This window comes from Cupressus sempervirens, chromosome 11 (genome assembly GCF_028749045.1).
Source record: "Cupressus sempervirens isolate cs-2001-9-10 chromosome 11, ASM2874904v1, whole genome shotgun sequence".
NCBI classification, from domain to species: domain Eukaryota; kingdom Viridiplantae; phylum Streptophyta; class Pinopsida; order Cupressales; family Cupressaceae; genus Cupressus; species Cupressus sempervirens.
This window is the reverse complement of record NC_143128.1, coordinates 178,254,572-178,271,507: the sequence shown is the minus strand read 5'-3', so window position 1 is coordinate 178,271,507 and position 16,936 is coordinate 178,254,572. Positions and strand designations below refer to the sequence as shown.

The 16,936-nt window shown below is 35.8% G+C and overlaps 1 protein-coding gene across 2 annotated transcripts in view; it reads right to left on the bottom strand.

The window, feature by feature from the left end:
* Nucleotides 1-16,936, bottom strand: part of LOC149528777 (uncharacterized) — a 65,226-nt gene that overhangs the window by 32,091 nt on the left and 16,199 nt on the right. For both annotated transcript variants that reach the window (XM_089810251.1, XM_089810252.1), the window contains exons 2-3: nucleotides 16,318-16,431; nucleotides 15,954-16,095 (exon numbers count right to left, since the gene is read on the bottom strand). The gene's annotated coding sequence lies outside the window, so the exon portion shown is untranslated. The remainder of the gene's footprint in view (nucleotides 1-15,953; nucleotides 16,096-16,317; nucleotides 16,432-16,936) is intronic.

The following is a 16,936-nucleotide window of genomic DNA, read 5'->3' as shown; positions in this document are numbered from 1 at the left end:
TTATGTTTTATGTTTTCCTTGAGTTAAGGAATAAACAAAGTTTTGTTCCCTTGTTCAATGCAATAAGCTATGGATAATAGTAAGTGTTATTGAAAGTTTGAAGAGATTATGTTTTGTGTTTTCCTTCAAGTTAGTCCTCTTTTTGGTTAAAGTTAGAAGCTTTCAGTTAAGTATTTGATTCGTAGATAGAATCCATTAACGTTTCGTCAATCTCTGCAAGTTCAAAAGATGTGTGAGTTCACAGACTTAGTTTTAAGACTCAAAACTTTGCCTGAGTTAGTTCCTTTTTAGGCCTAACTTGGTTTACCTCTCTTGTTCTCTGGTCAAGAACAAACCACATTAAAATTTACGAATAAACATGATTAATTGAAATTCACAAAATCCAAGGGAGTTGTACATAGAATTCAGAGGGAAGTCAATCATTGAGTTATGATTTACCAATTGTTGTAACTAGATATTTTTCAAGAATATTGGGCATTCAAAGAGTAAGATAGAAGAACAATTTGTTTACCAACATAAAAATAATTTAGGGAATGCATATGTGGTAGAGTTGCCAGATGGAATCCATATTTCCCCTACTTTTAATATTGCAGACTTAACAAAATATCATGAAGATGGTGTAGAGGAGTTGATACTCAAGCCATGTCATATTCCTACTTCTATGATAGGAGGTTGAAAAAATCTTGGATAGTCGTGTGAGGAGTACTCGAAATAGGCAGTATGAGTAGTACCTAGCCAAACACCTCAACCCACCTTGGAACCAAATGGAATCAAAGGACCAAAAGCATCCTTGAACACTAATTGGGAGATCTTGAAGCCAATAATGACACTTTGTAATGGACAATTTGATGTGAGCATAAAAAGTCCTTGAAGTCCTGATAAAGGACTTGGGACCAAATTTGATGCAAGGGTGGCCAATAGTGCCAACAAAGGATATAAGTTGTTAAGGAGGGTCAATTAGTTCCTTGGAGTAATTATGGATTGAATCCATGCAATTAGAGGAGTTAATTTGCTAAAATATGCAATAAAACAAAATATGAAATTTAATTATTTGAAATCCAACGGTTAGGTGCATTTAGGAGGGAAACTAGTTTTAGGGCCTTAAAAATGTTTGTAACAAGTTCCAACCGAATGAAATTGGTAAAGTTGTCATACAAACCTATATGGTAAAGGCATGCAGGGAGAGGGTGGTACTGATTTGATTAGCACTTGTACGGACCGGTTAGTTCACTTTGCAAGCATTTTGTGTATGGTTTCTTGAAATCTTATGATCTTATAAGCATATTATGCATTGTTTGATCAATTTCTAGTGTACTGAGATTTGTAAAGTTTCTTCCTTTTAAGTTTGTTGTCGCTACTTTAAGGGTTTCATTGTTTTCCTTTATAGTTTTGAGTGTTCACATGAAATGTTGATCATTCCATGAGTGTAGGAACCTGATCCTCATAGAATAATCATGTAATTGTATGTACAAAGCAATCCTAACAATGTTTTGACAGGAAGTTCTAGGTTTGGTGATCACTAATGATGTTTGTGAGTGTGAAGGGCACTAAATACATGGCTATGGAGCAGCAGCAAGAGTTCTAGCCATTGGAGGTCTGGGTTTTATGACTGGAAGGGATTTGTTATGGTATGGAGAAGGTGTATCAACTCTCAGAAATTTGAGATTTGATTGGGAAGGTGTACATTGAGAAAGCCCTACCTTTGAGGGTTTGTAGGAGACCAATTTGGGGGTTTTTTAGTTACAGGGCTCCAAAGACCAAATTGAATTGATTTTATTGTATTGGAACCATTTCAAGAGACTATTGAAAGTCTTGGAGTTTGGGAGTAAGTGGGGCTTACACATGCTTTGTAAAATGACCCTATTTTATGCCTAAAATAGGTGCACAGTCTGAAGATCTGTATATTGAGTCAAAACAACCTATGTTGGGGTTGGGATATGTTAAAGAATGATGAAATGGGTATTTGAATCCACCATTTGTTTAGGAAGTGTTTTGGAAACTTTGGGAGTAAACTTCACATTGGTGTCAGTGGAGATCTACTAGGAAAGCAATTAGGCCTATTGGACAATTTGGGGGATTTGGGACTTGGGTGTTGTTTGAGAACCCAAAATTGGTTGAAACCCTTTGAGTCCACCTTGTATTGGCCTAAGACACCCACCTTGGTCATTGGGGGGGGGTGTTGGAGTTGTTTGTGAACTTTTTGCTCTTTTGGAGGGTTTGAGGAACCTTGTATTTCCCTTATAGGTTTAAGTGGGAACAACCTTGATTTGACCCCCATCACACTTTACCTCTGCATTATAGTGTAAGGGTAATCCTGTATCACCCAAAAATATGGTTAGTGTTAGTTTTTGTTTTATGTGTTTGTATTTTTGGATACCTAGTTGGGCCAAATAAAGATTCCAACTCTCGTAGTTTAACTGTTACTTTTCTTGGTTAGTGTGTTTGTGCACCTTAGGATACGTGCCAGTGCAAAAAATGGGTTATTTTATAATAGAACCATAATAATGATGAGGGTGTAAGTTTGAGGGAAGGTTGTAATTGTAATTTCAAGCACTCCAAAAAATGAATCAGGTCACAAGGTTTCATGGTTTCAAAGTTATTGTAGTTTTAGGTTGCTTAGAGACCTCCTAAGAATGCTTCAAAGTCCGATTTGAGGCACTAAATGGCCTCGTACGAGCCCGAAAAATGGGGGACAAATGAAACTAGTCAATTGGCATATAGAGTGCTGAGAGAGCTTTCCGAAAATGTAAATGGTTCGTCAATCAAAGTCCTAAATCAAAAATTATGCCTCTTGAAAGTTGAACTACCATTTCCAGAATCTTCTAATTTTGCACCAACTTTTAATGCGACTTCTAGAACTTTTTTTTTGGCGGTGGATGCCAAATGGCCTAATCTAAAATGTATTCCTAACCCTAAACCTAATTCAGGTTACTTAAGGTCAACTCTAGTGATATAAAGACAATTTTCATGGAGTTCGAGAAAAGGTACTGTGAAAAGGGTTTCTCTCCAAAAATTGATAATATTGTAAGCCCATAGGGCATGTAATTGAGTCTGTTTTTGTTGTAATGAATGTAATAGCATATCATTTCTTATAATAAAAGTCTCCTTTCTTATGGTGTTCATTTTGACTTGAGTTATGCCCTCATCACATATCCACATGCATTTGCCCAACTCAAATGTTAAAATAGGGAAAAAAAAAGGGATGGGTTGATAAAGGATAAAAAAACTGGAAAGAAAAAGGAAACAAACTTTGATCTTGGACAATCCAGAACACAAGGAAGTTGATATCCTAAAAATAGACACGACATTACATAGAATTGCATTTATATAAAGTGTATTTGGGAATAAAAATGAAAAATTGTATTTGGGGTCAAGAAAAAGATTCGGAATAGCCTTGAAAAGGCTGAAAATTTCAGAAATAGAATTAACATTCTTCAATTGAATCCGCAACTTCGTCTTAGTGTCGAACGCTGCTTGTTTGGGAAGGCAACCATACAAATATATTTTACAAGTCTTATCAAAAATATTCAACATTTGCCATCTGGTGCAAGAGCACCTAGAAGGTCAAGTGGAGGAATGGAGACGCCTCAGGCCAAGGATGAGATTCAAGAAGTTGTACTGGTTAATTATAATGTATTGAAGCCAATAATGGCATTTCAAGATGAAATTTATAATGTAAATGTCTAATGTCCTAATAGTTCTAATAAGGACCATAGGACCTAAAAATACGTGTAATGAGGTTAAACTATGTAATACACCTAGAATGGTTCAGGAAAGGTTTAAACGATGTTTTATCATCCATTAAGGATGATTAGCTTTCATGATTTAAAATTCAAATATCTGAAAACAAATGTCTAATTGGTTTTTGGGTGGCTAACTTGTTTATGTTGAAGATTGTAGCTGCGATAGGAATCTTTATCTCTGAGTTTCTGAAATAGCATTATGACTATTAAGGTCACCTTCATCTACAGAAAACATTTGTAATAATATTTGAAATAATATTATGTAAAGAGATGTGTCATCCATCATGCGAAGAAGCAGGCATATGGAAATATGAAGTTTTTTATTTTGAAAATGAAGAGATCGTTAGTTGTGTAATGAAGAGTCTATTATTTCTATATATCGCATCAAGCAAAAAGCATTGTACTAGAACCATTTTTTATTATCAAGAAAAGAAGTGTTTTGCTTGTGTGGTTGGGTTTTTCCCTTCAAGTGGAAAGAGTTTCCTAGGAAAAATAGTTGTCTTCTTGTGCCATTTTCTAAAGTTCATATTGTTGTTCATCTTTATTTTTCTAGGCCAAAACATTAATATGGTATCTGAACCTTATTAGATAATGCATTTTTGGAATATTTTTTTTTGCTTGTGTATCAGCTCGAATCTCTTAAGTGCTTTAGGCTATCTATAAGTATTGGATTTTGATAGTTGTGTGGTAAATTTGTTTCCTATTGATCATGTGATAGTTCCTATTGTTCAAACTTCTGTGGGTTCTCCTCCTCCATCTTGCCCAAGCTTACGTCTTGACTGCTCCTTTCTACATGTTCTTTGTTCCTCTTTATTTCCTCATCCTTAGCTTACCTTTGCTCAATCCTGCATAGGAGGAATCATGACTACTATTTCATGAATTAGACTTTCTTGGTATAATATTTGTCATGTCACCGTTGATTAGCTCCCTGTATCTTCTTCAATATGATGCTCCTCCTTTATGGTGTTAATTTTATATTTTCTAAAGTGTTGTAAATGTATTATAATAGATGTTTTTTTTTACACTTGATATCCTCCCCTTATCATTATTAATAGGTTGCCTGTTTGACTCTTTAGTCTTCTCTTACCATTATTGACTGTGACTTGCAATCTAAGTGTGAAGGAAGGAAAAATGGATAGGAAGAAAATCAACTTTCATGTTTGCACTTCTAGTATGTTAGCATGAATACTCATGGTATTCCTTTGGGGCAGTGTCTGAAGTATTGGATAGATGGATAGCACAATTGACATGTTGCATTCATGATTGTTTATCATTGATGTCAACATATAGCATTGTTTCTATGAAGATTGGCAAAGTAGCAGATAGAGAACAAGGTCATACAAATTGCATATTGATGATCAAGTCATGTGTAGTTGAGAACATATTCTATATTGTTTCCTGATGAAGTAGACAAGTGCACGTGCAAAGAGTCGAAGACATGTGAGAGTTATATAGGAATTACAAAGGAGAGTTTGCAGACAGAGTACTTGAGAAGCGATTTATGATGTTTGGGTTGTATCTCTTAACATGTATAGAATCGTGATGAGCGAAGTTAGACAGTGACAGTAGACATCCTGATGATGATGTCAACGAGTGTGCAAGGTCAAAGGTCACACGTGTGAGAAGTTGCAAAGACTGTGAGCCAACAATGTTGTGTAATTGTAAAATGATTATAATATCTTACTAAGGTCCTATTATAATTAATTGTGAAAGCCTCAAGGCCAACTCAAGGAATTATTTTGAGGATATGGTATAAAGGAAGGTTATTATCCTTGTGACGAAATGTGATTTTAAAATGTGTGGATTCAAGGGTGATATGCGAAGTATTTGGTAAATGCGAGTAAGCGATCCAAGGGGTTATTGGATGCGAAGTTGGTGACCTAGTAATGTGATCAAAAGAGGAATGGTCCGGTCAAGAGGTTAGAGGAGTTTGAGATTATTGATTTCTATTATTCTACAAGGAATAATACAGAGACCACTTGGACAGTGAGTTTGATGGTCTTTCCCTTGAAGCTATTTGAACAATGGGTCCCTTTGCCTTCTATAACTCCTAACAGGGTTGGAATCTCCTTACAGGGACTGATATGTACTAATGTATTTCAGTGGCTCCTAACAAAGTCCACCCTCTTACAAGAAACTTTTATATTAATACATCAATTTGTGGGTACCATCCACACCGAGGTTTTCCCTCTGATCAAGGGTTTACCTAGTTAACATATTTGGTGTTATTGTGTTAGAAAATTGTTCAGCGCTCCCCTTGGGATTCGGGACAAGGGTTTAACCGCCTCCTGTGTAGTATAAGTTGAGTGGTATCAAGTATTAATAGATTAGTCTTTTGGTGCAACGACAACCCCACTCTAATAAGTGGTATCAGAGCTCATTCATAGGTTCGAATCCTCAGACCCTTGGGTAATGCTGAGGGGGAGATTGTTAAAAATTTATTTAGCGCCCCCCTCAAGATTCGTGACAAGGGCTTAACCATCTCTTGTGTACTATAAGTTGAGTGGTTGTATTGGGCATTGATAGATCGATCTTTTGGTGCAACGGCAACCCCACTCTAACATATTGTGCATGAGTATCTTCTTATGGTTGCTGATTATATTGTTCACATGGTTAAGGATAATGGATAACAAATAACGAATTCACCCCCCCCTCACCCCCTCGGTTATCTTGGTGGACTTTGCTTTCTAACAATTGGTATCAGAGCATCAGGTCCTTGAAGAAAAAACTTAACAACTTAAGGAGATCAATGACAGGTCATTTTGGAAAGAATAATCCTAAGTGTGATGGAGCTAATTTTAATATTCAGAAGATGGAGTTCCTTGGTGAGATATCAGAATTATGTATAGAACAGAACATTGAGTTTCTAGATCCAGAATCTTTTTGTTGCACACAAAAGAAAAGAAGCTCAAATGAAGATAGATCTAGATCCGAAGAAGACAAGAAGATCGAAGAAGGAATTGCTCTACTTATGAAAAGAGAGTTAGAAGGTATGAAATATTTTGTTTGTTGGACATGTAAAGAATTTGGTCATTTTTCATCTAGATGTACTTAAAAGATTAAGGAAAACTAGAAAGGATTTGCTTTATGTTGATGATGAAGAATTTTAAGCATGGAAAGATTCTTGAATGATAACAATAATGAAGATGATGAACTTGGATTGGTTAAGGAAGAGGAAGTAATAGAAGAGATAATTTTAGTGACTATTGTTGATCGGAAGGTTAACCATGAGAATGTTGAAGTTTTCTTTGAAACTAACAATGATTTGTAGAATGATGTTCAAATTGTTGAACAGAGAGAAGAACCAAGATTTGAACCTAGAAAAGTAAGAGTTGGAACAATGCCTACACCAAACAAGAATTTGACAAAGAATACCCCTACTAATTAGATCATTTGAAGCAAAGAAAAAGGAGTTATCACATGAAACAAAGTACATGAAGAATTGTGTTTAATCTCTCAAGTTGAACCAAAGAGTGCAGATGAGGCATGCAAGGATGATCATTGGATTCAAGCAATATAGGAAGAACTAGATCAGATTGTGAAGAATGAGACATGAGAATTGGTTCCTAGACCTAAAGACAAGAATGTTATAGGAGCTAAATGGGTTTTTAAAAAATAAGATGAATGAAAAATGTGAGGTTGTGAGAAATAAGACACGATTGGTATGCAAAGGATATTCACAGCAAGAAGGTATAGATTATGACGAGATATTTGCCCATGTTGCCACAATTGAAGCAGTAAGGATGTTTTTGGCTTATGCAGCAAGTAAGAAATTCAAAGTGTATTAGATCTATGTAAAGTCAGTGTTTCTGAATGGAGAACTTGAAGAAGTCTACCTTGAGCAACCTAAAAGTTGAAAGAAGAAAAAGATTAGTATGCAGATTGAAGAAAGCATTGTATGGTCTAAAGCAAGCACCTAGAATCTAGTATGCAAGATTAGACAAGTATTTGGCAAAGTTGGGATTTGCCAAAGGTATGACAGATAGTAATTTGTATTTAAAAGAAATTGAGAATGGATTGTTGATTATTGTGATATTTGTGGAAGACACAATCTTTTTGGAGGAAATGATGAAGCAAGTCACAAATTTGTTGATGAAATGAAGAATGAATTTGAGATGAGTATGATTGGTGACATGAAATTTTTCTTGGTTCTACAAATTGTGCAGAACAGTAATGGTATCTTCCTATTACAGACTTAAGTATTTAAAAGCCTTTGTTGAAAAGATTTGGCTTGGAAAGTTGTAAGTCTATTGGTACACCTATGATAACTAAAAACAAGTTATCTAGCAAAGATGAGACGCCTACAATTGAACAGAAGTAGTACATATCTATGATTGGAGGTGTGCAATATCTGACTTAAACCAGACTGGATATAGCAAATGCAGTTGGTATAGTAGCAAGATTTCAAGCAGATCCTAGAGAAGCAAATTATGTAGCAGTAAAGAGAATATTCAAATATTTGAAGGATACACCTGATTTTGGTTTGTCGTGTGGCACATCTAGTGATTTTACTCTATGTGCATATACTTATGCGGATTGGGCAAGCAGTGTGGATGACAGAAAGAGCACCAGTGGTGGAGCATTTTTTCTTGGAGGAAGATTGGTTTCTTGGCTAAGTAAGAAACAAGACTGTATCTCACAGAGTACAACTGAAGTAAAGTATGTAGCAGCACCAAACAATTGTAATCAAATTATGTGGATGAAGTAGTTACTGAAGAAAATTGGGGTAGGTTTTCAAAGCTTGTTATCATACATTGCTTGTTATCATACATTGTGTTATTGTGATAACACAAGGACAATAAGTATCTCTAAGAATCATGTGTTGCATTTTAAGACTAAGCATATATCCTTTAAGTATAATGTTTTGAGAGAGAAAGTTGCAGAAAAATATATTAGAATAGAATATGTGAGTACAAAAGAGAAGATAGTAGATATCTTTACGAAGCCTTTGCCTATGGATACATTTGATTATTTGCGAGGCATGATTGGGGTTATGCCCCTGCCTACTTCTAAGTAGATGATGTAGAAAGTACATCGATTTAGTGGTACAACACACTATTGTTTATCTAGATTGAATGTTGATGCTTCCTATGTGGGGGAGGATCTGTGATGAGCAGAGTCATCAAGGACTCTTGATAGATGGTATAGAACAGTGTCTTTGGAAACTTGAGTTGGTTGAAGACTAGAGAAAATGGTTGACATAGTGAACCCTTTGTCATTGATGTCAATGGGGGAGAGATTGCATGAAAAACATCTCCTATGTATGGGGGAGAAGTGTTGTAGATGGAGAATGAGTTAAAATATCCTCTGACATTATGGGGGAGGAATTTGTATGAGGCAGATGTGTAAATGAGGGAGATGCAATATTCAGAGTGATTGATGTCAATGGGAAGAAACATTGAATTATATCCATAAGGGAGAAGTTGTGAACAATTGATTTCCATCCATGCAAGAATGGAGAGTTGTTCCCGAGAGTTAAAGTGTGAACAACTGATGTATATCCTAAGAATGAAGAAGCACAAACATGACAATGTTCTTGTGAGTTTCAAATTTGATTGACGAAGATGATTTGAAAAGAAGAGAGCAACAACATCAGTAGTAGAGTTTTAGTATTCTTGCAACTTAAATGTTTTTCATCTATGTTGCCATCAATGCCAAAGGGGGGCATTGTTAGCATGAATGCTAATGGTATTTCTTTGGGGGAGTATCCTAAGCATTAGATAGATAGATAGCATGATTGACATGTTGCATTCATGACTGTGTTTGTCATTGATGTCAACATAGTATTGTTTTTGTGAATACTCACAGAGTAGCAAACAGAGACCGCGGTCGTACGGATTGCATATTGATGATCAGGGCATGCGCAGTTGAGAACATATTATACATTGTCCTAATGAAGTGGACAAGTGCGCATACAAAGAGTCGAAGACATGCAAGAGTTATTTAGGAAGTACAAAAGGCAGTGTGCAGCCATAGTACCTAAGAAGTGATTTATGATGTTTGGATTGTATCTCTTAATAGGGATAGGATTGTGATGAGCGAAGCTAGACAGTGACAGTAGACAGCTTGATAATGACGTCAACGAGTGCACAAGGTCAGAGGTTGCACGTGTGAAAAGTTGTAAAGACTATGATCCTACAATATTGTGTAATTGTAAAATGATTATAATATCTTAATGATGTCCTATTATAATTAATTGGGTAAGCCTCAAGGTCGACTCAAGGAATTATTTTGAGGATATGGTATAAATGAAGGTTATTTTCCTTGTGATGAAATGTGACATGAAAGTGTGGATTCGAGTGTGATATGCAAAGTATTTGGTAAATGCGAGTAAGTGATTCAAGGGATTATTGGATGTGAAGTTGGTGATCTAGTATTGAGATCAAAAGAGGATTAGTCCGTTGAAGAGGATAGAGGAGTTCAGGATTATTCACTTCTATTATTCTGGAAGGAATAATACAGAGACCAGTTGAACGGTGAGTTCGTTGGTCTTGCCCCTGAAGCTGTTTGGACAGTGGATCCTTCTTCCATCTACAATTCCTAACACGGTTGGCACAACTCCTAAGAGGGTTTGAACCCCTAACAGAGATTCAAAGTCTTCTAACAGGGACTGATATATACAAAATGTATTTCGTTGGCTCCTAACAAAGTCCACCCTCTTACAAGGATGTTAGGAATAAGGTGTCTCAACCTTGTATAATTCCTATTCTTATTATTATTTGTTTTGTAAAATGTATTTTTGCAAATAATATGTAAATGTGAGTGTACATGTCTAGTTGGCATGTTGATCACTTACCTGTGTCAGCATCTTGAAGTGTGTGAAGGAGATCATGGCTGAAATGGTTATGACAGATTCCTATGACGCGTAAGAGCTATTTAAGGAATGAGCTATGACAGGTGTAAGATCATCTTATGACATGAGGCCTATTTGGGCGCCCAAGAATGAGTGGTTGGTGTGTGTAAGAGAATATGCCAAAAATAGGTTGGTATGACGGATTCCCTTACACTTCTCTTGTGACCGCTATTTTTGGCGGATTCTATGACAAGTTGTCATTGCCTATTCAAGGGATGGATGCCCTTTTCTTGTTATTGGATGTACATGTGGCATTGTGCATGGTTCTTGGTGGTTGAGCCATGAAAAACGCCCAACTCTTTTGTGGGCATTTTGTTGGGTCTTAAGATGTTCATAAAAGTAGTATTGCATGATATAATGCAAGAGAGTGAAAGAGAGAGATGAGAAGATATTTGCACAGGGTTATGCTGCCGGATTTTCTCTAGAATGGAGCAAGATGTAAATCTTCATGTGAAGGCTGAAAATGTATTGTAACTTGTTACTGAATAATACATTAGCTTGATGGTTTGGAGGGTGGGGTTTTTTACCTAGAAAGGTTTTCCCCACGTATATCTGTGTTCTCTATTCTGTCTAATTCTTCTAGTTCTATGATTGTAGAGTAATAATCTGTATGTCGTAATGCTGCTGAATTTTATTTAGATCGGTAAATTGCAATCACTTTCCTTTAAGGTTTTAATTGTGGGAAATCAACTATGTTTGTTTCCGCTTTTATGGCATAGTAGTATGCACTTGTATTTGCTGATTAGAAGTTGTACAAGCAACTTTTGTATACAGGATGTGCATACTGATCTCAGATGAATTTCTGGGATGCTCTCATTTCCCTTGAAAGGAACTTCTATATTAGTACATCATTTTGTAGGTACTATCCCCACCGAGGTTTTCCCTCTGCTCAAGGGTTTCCCTAGTTAACATATCTAATCTTATTGTGTATGATTATCTTCTTATGGTTGTTGATTATATTGTTTACATGGTTTGATAAATGTTTTAATAATTGGATGACCAATTATCTTGGTGGACTTTACTTTCTAACACAGTATGTGTGTACTCATAGAGCTTCATATACAAATGGAGAAAGTTATTGGAAAGCCTCTCACACCTTAACAATTTGAGGCTGGAAGGAAAATGTAGGGGATCTTTACAAAATTTCAGTATTGTCATCTGGCTTAGAAAGATCGAAACTCTAGCGAAGGTCAAGTATGGAAGTACGAGCGCTTGTCTAGCTTCTCAATAAGAAACCCGATGATCCTCGTGCTATTGCTTCTACATGATCGTACCCATATTCAAAGGTTTATGCACGTCTCCATCTCTTTGTAGATTGTAGATGCCCTCTTGCATGCATACCTCATTAGGAAATTCTCCATCAATTGATCGGCTAAATGCTCAATGTGGGAAGGCAAGCCTTGACAACCAATCCAGGACCCAAATCTCAATCTCAACCTCAACCTCAACCTCATCAGTTTTCAACGTCAGTTTACTCGATCTGTGACGATGATTCATGTTTTTTTTAATGCTTCAAAGAATAATTTTAGTTTTAAATAATAAGATTATACGTAATATTATTCCTATGCTTTCACATGAAGTTTGTGTGTTTACTGTATGAAACGACTGGAGTAATAAAAAATATTGGGACAGTAGAATTCCATATTCATATGCACGATTTGTCATAGTTCTTGCAGCTCCCTTTATGATTGAAGGCGATTCATTTGAATGAACGGAGTCTTCATAAAAAATTACAACTTGCCCTTGAAATAATATTTGCCTAGCACATATCCTGGGAAGCAATAATTTTGAAACCAGAAAAGGTGGAAGAAGCTTTTTTGCAGGGAAATAAATGCATTATGAATCCCATACTTTTGCTTTTGCATGGATGAATATATTCAAAGATGCAATGAATCTTCGAAGGCTGATTGTTTAGCAATGTTGTGTTCACACCGAGGGTCAAGATAATTTTTCTTGTTGTGGGCTAAACTTGCAAGTTCCATGAATCACAATACTAACTGTGTCATTTGTTTCAAAAACCAACAGATTCTAATTTATGTGCTCTTTGGATGCTGCAATGGTTCACTGCATTTGAGTTTTCCTTCAGCAACATGGCTCCGGTGAATTGCAAACTTGTGTTTTTTCCCTCGTCTATGCATCTGTGGAATATGGGTAGTCACATTTTGGCATCAACAACATCTAGAGTCATTCCCTAGATGCATCAAGTTGCAATTTGTTGGCGAAGTGATTGAATTGACTATTGAGATTGTCTACTATGTTGGGGACATGCAGTGCAAACATCTAATCTGTGTAGTTGATGATTGGAGAGAAGTCATTCTGTTGTGGCGAAAAATTGTAGCACCAGTCAATTAATATTAATAACGAGGTCTATAGTTGGAGCCATAAGGCACATGAATGGCAGGCAATTATGCACAAGAAGATAGTCATATATTGTTGTGATGATCCAAGGCACTGAAGAAATAGAAGCTAGACCTTATTCTCTGTGATATATTCACATTGATGTTGAAGTACGATATACATGACACATCAAGAAGTACTAAGATTATGAAAGATATTTTTGTGATGATCCAAGACACTAAAGAAATTGAAGCTAGAGCTTATTATCTATGTTATATTCACATTGATGTTGAAGTACAATATACATGACACATCAAGAAGTACTAAGATCATGAGAGAAGTCATGAACATAGGAGCAATTGTTTACAGTCTTGGAACTGAATTGATGATACAAAAATGATATATTTTTAGTTTCAAAGGGAGGTTACGTGACAGAGGGAGATGTCTAACTCTCTACAAGCTTATTATCTTGACGTGGTGATTCGCTGATAGGGAGTCTTTGTTGAGAGAGAATCTCAGCTATTCTTTTTCATGTTAATGCATTCTTCTTTGGGAGAAGTTAGAGGTGAAAGCCCTTGATCCACCTTTTGCAAGTAGGCATAGTGGAAATGCTTTCTTCTCTGGGAAAAGACTAAGGTGAAAGCCCTCATTCCACCCTCTATGAGAAGATATGGTGGACACCCTCTACGAGAAGGCATGGTGGAAATGTATTCTTCTCTAAGAGAAGTTTGAGATGAAAGCCCTCACTGCACCCTCTGCGAGTAGGCATGGTGGAAGTCATGTGTGTGACTCCATCACTTTAATTTTATGCGCTTAAGAAGTAATTACAATGAATTATGTTATGCTAAGATAACATGTGTTTATGACAATATATGTGATATTGACCATCTTTTGTTGTAGTTGTGTAAGCATGCCATACTAAAGATCTCTCTCTTAGTAAGAGAGAGTGTTGAAGATTGTAGTTGCAATAGAGATCGTTATCCCTGACTTAAGAAATAGCATTATGACCATAATGATCATCTTCAACTAAAGAAGATATTTATAATAATATTTGAAATATTATATAGACACGAGTCATGCATCATGCAAAGAGGCATGCATATGGAAATATTAAGAGTTTTTTATTTGAAAAATTAAGAGTCTTCAGTTGTGTAATGAGGAGTCTCTATTCTTTATATATATCGCATCGAGCAAAAAACATTGTACTAGAACCATTTTTTATTATCAATAAAAGAGATGTGTGGCTGGGTTTTTCCCTTCAAGTGGAAGGGTTTTTCCAAGATAAGTTGTTGTGTCTTCTTGTGCCATTTTCTAATGTTCATATTGTTGTTTTTTTTCATTTTTTTGGGTAAAAACATTAAGAGTTTAAGCATGTTCAAAGGGTTTGATAACACCCAAACCAATTGAAATCGGTTTGGGAAGTCGAATCAAGGTGTATAAAGCATGATCAAGGCATGAAATCTGCAAGAATGGTGATTTGAAGGCATAGTTGTACTGACTATTGCTAAAACATTAATAAAATACAAGTTTCTTGCATCTCCTTTGTCAGTTTATATGTTTTGTCGATTGGTTTCATTGGATTTATGTTGTGGATGAATAAGATTTGAAGTTGAAGAGTTCTCCAAATCATTTGAATGACTTTCTAATCCTGTGCAAACAAGTTTCCCTAATAGTGCTGACAGAACTTAAGGAAATTACATTGTTTTGAACTTGTTTGATAATCTCAATGAGCGAAGGGTCTATTTAATGAATATACCATCTTTTTCTCAAGGAATGGACTCCAGATAACTTGTAATATATTATACTAACCACAAATGTGCAAGAAAAGTGGAAGTAAGGGTGTAAACCATGAGTAACATAAGGGAATGGGAATGAAAAGTGTGGCAAGGCTACAGTAGTATGGAATCTGCTCAAACAAGGTGGTCTTTTTATTATTGTTGTTGTTTAATTTGATCAGTGTGAAGGTGTTGGCGCTTTGAATTAGTCTCAAAAGTGAAGGGAAGAGCCTTAATTAGGAAGCCATAGTTTTAGGCTTGTGTTAGTGAAGGTGTTGGGGCTTTCCTATCAAATGAGTGCATAGGACCAAATAACCTTGAAAATCCTTTGATTGGCATTAACACACAAGACTCTTGAGAGTCGTGGGGTTTGGGACCAAGTATTTCACATACTTCCTCTATAAAAGTGGTCTAATTTGCCCTTAAACACTATCAAAAGTGCCATTATTGTAAAGTTGGTCCAAAGTAACCCTATTTGGTTTTGGGATATGTTATAGCACTCTAAAAAGGGTATTTGAATCCTTGATTTGTTTGGTTGGTGTTTTCAGAAGTGTGGGAGAAAATGGTTATTGGAGGACTAATTGGCTAGTAGGTCTAGTTGAAGGGTACAAGTTGGGTTTGAGTGCATAATGAGTGAGTGAAACTTTGGAATCTGCTGATTTACATCTAATTAGGTTGGAAAAAGGGATTGGAGATTTTGGAAGTCATAGTGGAGATTGAGATCAAGATTTGCCTTATTGGAGCCTTAAGGTGCATTGAAAACAATTAGTTAGATACAGTGAGTGCAAGCATTTTAAAAGCCTATTTGACCAAGTTATCTTGATGCCCCAAGCCTCTGCATCACCATCTCAAGGACCTTGTCCAAATTTACATTTTTTAACTTTTCCTAATGAAAAGAAACTAAAAACCCTAACCATATTCTCAGAAGGCCTTGAAGAATACGAGAGATTTAACATCTTCGCATTCCTCAAATCTTCTAATGGACAGAAATTCTTATTTCTAAAAATGCTTCTGCTAGAGTTTCTCCACTTTTGAACTTCACCCATATTTATTGGAGGAGGTGTGTATAGCCCTCACTCCACAGCAGATTCTTTCACAGCAACATTAAAACTAATTGAACGGTAAACATGTATAAAGCAAGTACTGACAAATGGATTAAAAAACACTACAAAACCAATTGAAAAATCAGAAATTAACAGATTTTCGTAATATAATGTAATTAGGTTTGAAATTTTATTTACCTACCTTATTGGGGTATTTTAAAATGCCTGCAACAAGGCAATCATCATAAGGCCATCCAGTAGTTCTATGATCAAAGTTTTTGTATAAGAACTTTGTAGTACTTCAAAAAATTAATCATCTTGCTCCACTTCTTGCCTGCTCTTTGCTGCAAACAGAATAACTAAAACACACTTATTTCTGTTTTTTTTTTGGGAAATCACAGTACAAATCTTCAACAAATAACCTTCATGGATTGTAATATGGAAAGATGCATTAAAAAGCCTGTATACCCAGGCCAGCGGGAGCAAGTGCATGCCAAACTCAAAACCTGTACAGACTTTTTAAGAATTAAACAAAAAAAAAACAAGAGCATACCAGAAAACCCTACCTCTTTTGCTCATCTCTTTCTGAGCCCTTTCTAGCATGCGTATTAGCTGCAAATCTTTTTAATTCTGGCATGCATATTACTTGCAAATCTTTTTTATTCTGGCATGCATATTACCTACAGGCTTACATTAAAAAAGAATTACTACTTGTACCTGCAGTTGTAATGTATTACGAAGTCTGAAGACAATATATGAGACACTTTCTTTTTCCCTAATGTTTATGATAAAAATGAATAAAACCCCCAGGAAAAATATATAAAAAATGGACATTACAAATTATAGCAAAAAGTTGCAAAAACTTCTCCATGGCACAAATTAATAGGCAAGAGATCAACCAAAAACATTAGTGCCCTGCCTATAGCACAGGGACTAATAAATTTTAAAACAATCTCGATATTAATCTATAAACTCATATTCTTGGCACTCTTGATTCTTCTGGTTACGTGAGGTTGGGTGATCATGCCTATTTGTTGGCCTTTGCCCCTGTATCGGTGTTTTGTTTCAAACATACATGTAGTAGTCTGAACTTAGATATAGAATTTAATAGATTGTATATGATTAAGTGGTGTTTTATCACTACATCTCATTCCATTGACAGTGTTCGATCAATAGGTTTTCTGC